At 35.5% G+C, this 5,730-nt stretch overlaps 1 long non-coding RNA gene across 2 annotated transcripts in view; it reads right to left on the reverse strand.

The window, feature by feature from the left end:
* Positions 1-5,118: 5,118 nt before the first annotated feature.
* LOC117283435 overlaps positions 5,119-5,730 on the reverse strand; it is a 3,804-nt gene continuing 3,192 nt past the window's right edge. For both annotated transcript variants that reach the window (XR_004514416.1, XR_004514415.1), the window contains exon 4: positions 5,119-5,237. This is a non-coding gene — a long non-coding RNA (uncharacterized LOC117283435). The remainder of the gene's footprint in view (positions 5,238-5,730) is intronic.

A 5,730-nucleotide genomic window follows, 5' to 3' on the forward strand; every position in this document is an offset into this window, starting at 1 on the left:
GGGGGGTGAAGGGAGGGTGGGGACAAGGGGAAAAAATGAGAACCAAGACCTGGCATGTAAAGGTACAAGATCCCAGTAATAGATGTAACTGTACTGTCTACCTAGAATGTACCAATAAATTCAATTTAAATTAAAAAAAAGAAAAAAATATCTAGGAATTGATCAAACAAAGGAAGCAAAAGGCCTCTACACTGAAAGCTACAATACTCTGAAAAAAAGAGTCTGAAGAGGATATAAGAAAATGGAAAGAAATCCCTTGTTCCAGGGTAGGAAGAATCAACATAGTGAAAATGGCCATACTTCTAAAACTACTCTACAGATTTAACACAATCCCTATTGAAATCCCAACAGTACATTTCATATAATTAGAGAAAACATTGCAAAATTCATTTTGAACAAGAGATGTAGAATACCAAGAACCATTCTAGGCAACAGAGGCATGACGGGGTATTACAATCACCATCTTGAAACTATACTACAAAGCCACTGTGTTAAAAACAGGATGATACTGGAAAATAAACAGACCCGAGGAACAGTGGAACAGATTAGAAGATGCAGAAACAATTCAAGACATGCTCAGCTACCTCATCTTTGACAAAGGAGCCAACCATCCTCCCTGGAGGAAAGATAGCCTCTTTAATAAATTGTGCTGGAAATACTAGATTTCAACTTGCCAAAGATTAAAACTAGACCCCTATCTTTCACCATCCACTAAACTAAAATCCAAGTGGATTAAAGGTCTAAATATTAAAACAGAAACACTAAACTTGTTGGAAGATAAGCTAGGTAGAAATCTTGAAGAGATTGGCATAGGAAAAGACTTTATGAAAAAATCCTCAGTAGCACGGGAATTATCACAAAGAATCAACAACTGGGATCTCATCTTATTAAAAACCTTCTGCACTGAAAGAGAAGCTACCAATGGAGCTAAGAAACAACCTACAATGTGGGAAAAAAGTTTTACCAGCTGTTTCTCAGACAAAGGTCTACTATCTAGAATATATGAAGAACACAAAAAAATCAGGCCCCCCAATATAAAGACCCAAATTAAAAAATGGGCATCTGAAATGAACAGACATTTGTCAGGCAAAAAAGTAAAAGCATCAAATAAATATATGAAAAAATGTTCAACATCACTGGTCATTCGAGAGATGAAGATGAAAACAACAGTGAGATTCCACCTCACTCCAGAAAGTATGGCTACTTTCATGAAATCAACTAATAACAAATGCTGGTAGGGGTGTGGGGAGAAGGAACCCTTCTTCATTGTTGGTGGGAGTGTGGACTGGTGCAACCACTGTGGAAATCAGTATGGATTAGAAGTCCCATTTGACCCAGCTATTCCCCTGCTTGGATTCATCCCAAAAGAATTAAAAGAATCATACTACAGTGATACATGCTCACCCATGCTTATAGTGGTACAGTTTGTAATAGCTAAAAATTGGAAACAGCTCAATTGCTCATTGACTGGAGGCTGGATAAAGAAGATGTGTGGTTTTTTTTTTAATAAAATGGAATACTACTCAGCCATAAAGAATGAGAAACTAGAGACATTTATAGCTAAGTGGATGCACATTGAAGATATACTCTTATGTGAAATTAATAGTACACACATGAGTAAATACTGATAAACTAAAAGTGTAAATAAGGATCAAAAATTCATAATTGATATTGTGTAATAGGAAGAAAAGGCCTAAAAGTGTAGGGGAAGTGGGAGGAGTAGGGGAAAGGTAAGAGGGGAAAAGAAAAAATAAGAGAAAAGGAAACAAAGTCTTTGTAAATAGGGAAGGGTGAAGGGGGTGAAAGGAGGGCAGGGGAGTGGGGAAAAAATAAGAACCAAGATAAATCATGGAAAGATACAAGATCCCAATGATGAATGTAACTGTATTGTTAAATATATATATATATATATATATATATATATATATATATATATAGAGAGAGAGAGAGAGAGAGAGAGAGAGAGAGAGAGAGAGAGAAACTTTCAGAGGAAGGTATGCTGGGAAGCCATGTTTCCTCAATGCATTTTTTTAAATAGTGCATACATGAACATTATATATATATTCTATAAAGTACAGTTATGTCACCCGTGAAGGTGAAACTGGGCTTTGTAATGATTCTCAACAAAAAATAGGCAATACCATATATAACTATGGTAATTCTTAATCTCAGATTCTGAAGGAACTATAAAAATATTTTTCCCAGGATGCCATATAATCCTAACTCTTTAAAAGTTTTATAAGTAGCTTGAAAACTTAAAATTTGTTATTGACTAGTTTTAAGAACTCTCAAACTATAGTAAGGGACCTATAGGTTGCACAGGTCTTGGGGAAGAGGGAGAAAGGAAAGAAAGTTTTCCTTCTAGAGCATAGCATGGTACTGTTCAGCAAATATGGACTAAGGGTAGGCAGTGGACACTTCCTTCTGGAAGCTTCTTGGGGTGAAGGCAGAATAGCAGCTCAGAAGCTGTGAGCCCTGGAACTTCTGGTGTGTTAATAGTGCAGGTGGAGTCCTCTTTTCCAAGAAATACCATCTGGATCTGTTTGGAAATATTAGGTCTAATCCTTGGAATATCCGTGGGCTCCAGCAGCCATTTGATGATATGGGAATGGGCTCTTGGAGGAAGAAGACACTCTGTTTATCTCGGCAAACAGGATACGTTTTCCTTTGGCTAACTTATGTGGCGCATAATGTGACCAAAACTCTAAACACTGTCACTGCTCCATTCTATAGGTGGAAAGAAAGGGGTACACAAAGGTCTAGGATCTTATCCAAGATCCTTGTTCATAAGGAGCAGAATTGGAATCAAAAGTAAGCAATCTGGGTAGAGTGAGCCCCAAAGCTTGACGTAATTGATTGACATTTTAATCTAGTAAAGAGACTGGAAGAATTGCTGTTTTTATTCCCATAATTGCTACAAGAAGTAGAAATTAATTGTACATGATATGTTTATATTTTAACCTGAGTTACTGTCATAAGATGATAGGAGGGCATCTACGGTATTTTGCAACAAACAAGAGTCAGACATGAATATCTAACATTTGGTCTCAGAAAAGTTGAAACTGTCTATATACACCAGATTGAAATAATGGTTATTTTAGTAAAACATTTTGAGTCTGTTCATTTTTACACCCTGAAATTTGGAACAGCCAACATTTTTAGTCTCAATATAACCCATTTTGGCATTAATATATCTCCTTTTTCTAATGAAATTAAGTTTAGGTAGAGGGGAAGTCTTTATTAAAACAAGGGTTATTTTTACTGTAGTGTTGTTTATTTTAAACAAATTACTGTCCAACTAGTATTCTGGCACAAAAGTTGTTATAGATCCTGAAGTTTAGGAATGTTAAAACATGAGACTAATTTTCTTGAAGAATTCCTGATTTACATGTTTTCAATTTCAAATAATTTTTGAGAACATATACAGTGTTTTCTCTCTTACCATCAGTGTCTTGAATGGATATATTGATCTCTAATATCCATAGAGAATCAGTTGTTTGAAATACTTGAAATTTTCTTTCTTCCTTTTTCTCTCCTCTCTCTCTCTCTCTCTCTCTCTCTCTCTCTCTCTCTCTCTCTCTCTCTCTCTCTCTGTCTCTTTCTCTCCTCTTTCTTTCTGTCTTCTCCTTGCCTCACTCCTACCTTCCCTTCCACTCTCTTCTTTATTGTAGTGCAGGGTCTCACACATGCTAGGTGAGTAGTCTACAACTGAATTACACCCGCAGCCATTTATTAATTTTATTTTGAGAGTGAGTCTTGCTAAATCACCAAAGCTGACCTTGAACTTACTATTCTCCTGCCTGACCCTCTCAAATAGCAGTGATTTTATGTGTACCATCATGACTGAGCCCTGAATTTTTATTTTAAATATTATAATTTATGTCAATTTCCCCTTTTAGAAGAAACATATTATCAGCGTGAGCGAAGGATGTAAATTTTATCTGAAAAGTAGTTTGAATGAAGAGCAAGGCTGTGAGTTGATTCAAAATACCTGGAAGTGGATAATATCTACTGTCTTCAAAATCTTAGACTCCAGTGCCCCTTTCAAAAACTGCAGGTACAATGGGTATTAAAGAAAAGTGTCCCAAAGAGAATGCATCTCTCTCTCCCTCAGATCTGTTTTTTCCCAGCCTTTTGTTCACCCTGCACTTAAGCTAGAAAATGCAGAATCATCACTGACTTATTTTGTACTTGCTATTTCTTGAGATAAATTCTTGTAAGTCGGACTGCTGATTTTTAAAACTTTTTAGTTTGAAATTATATCACAGAAAAGTTGCAAAAAATAAGCTTTTCTATTTGTCCTTCATGCAAATTAGTCACCAATTTAAAAAATTCCTCATATTAGCTTTGTAATTCTATCATAGAAATGCATATGTATAATATATGAAGTGTGATCAAAATATAGAATAAATATTCAAATTTTCAAACGTGACAATAGAAGACAGTTTCCTTAATCCTTCTCAAAATAAAAGTCAAATGCATGAAATAATTTGACTCTTTTTTAATAGGAAAAAAATTAGAAGGTATGAGGCATGTTTCCATTTCAATTATTTTATAAAATTCATGAATTAAAAATACATTAGTAAGTGCAAGGTCCTGAGTTTGATTCCCGGTACCAAAAAAAAAAAAAAAAAAAAGAATACATTGATAATTAGAGAAAACTTGTGGCATATGTGAATTTTGCATTTCTGAGACATGGTTAATTATAATTTGGGAGAATATTAGAGTGTGTGTGATAGGTTTAGTTTTTCAAACAAATTCTAACCTTACACCTGCAAGTTTTCTAGCTTTTCATCGCAAAATGCCTTTACTTTTTAAAAAAAATTTCAGGAGCTTGAGTATTTCTGTGAGATTTAAAAAGGAAAAACAATTGGATAATATAGTGTAGTCTCTTTGAAATATAATTTAGAACTCAATAGCTATTCTTGATTCATTTTTCTAGACAAGTACATACTGATAAGCAAATCTTTATTTCTGACTTACTGTAAACAGGTAAAGGACATGATGAGAAACAATGTTCTCATTTTTATCCCATGACATTTATAAACACACCGTATCTCATAACACTCTTTAGACTTGTTGCAGCTAAAGATAGCATCACTGAGATGTCGACTTTTGTTCCAGAGAATAGGTGGACGCCTTTGTCTTTGTATCTGAGTGTTCTCACAGCATGTTTCCCCCTTCACCTCATCACTAGACTGACCACTTTCATTGTCTTCCTTGGAAAGTTGTATTGTCTAAAAGAGCAAAGAAATGAGCACCTTGTTACACAGAAGCCTCAGACTTGGGCGTGTACAGCTTAGTTCCTGTCCCTCTGAAGACAATATTGGGAGAGTAAACTTTTCCATAGAGAGGCACTGATTTTTTTCCACATCACACTCCAATATCTTGAGAATGTGTTTTGAAGTCAAATGTTGAACTAAATTCTAGATTTTTTTCTTCCCTTTCAAATACATTCCATACAGATTATGGCACAAGACTAGGGTATACTACTCAACCTCCCTGCCCACTATGATTCATAAGGAAACCCCTTTTAACTGGCTGCCAACAAATAAAGAGCTTAGGATACTGGGGGTTGAGGGAGTGTAGATTTAGAGTGAGCTCTGGCCAGGCAGGAACAGAGTGTGCATTCCAGGTTGGCAAAAGTGCATAGTTTATGATTGCAAAGTAAGGTGGAGCTGTTGGAGCCAAAGAACGGTCAAGGAGGCTGATAAATGCTTAATAGATGAA

The sequence above is a fragment of the Fukomys damarensis genome, unplaced genomic scaffold, assembly GCF_012274545.1.
Source record: "Fukomys damarensis isolate Sample0158 unplaced genomic scaffold, DMR_v1.0_HiC HiC_scaffold_4, whole genome shotgun sequence".
NCBI classification, from domain to species: domain Eukaryota; kingdom Metazoa; phylum Chordata; class Mammalia; order Rodentia; family Bathyergidae; genus Fukomys; species Fukomys damarensis.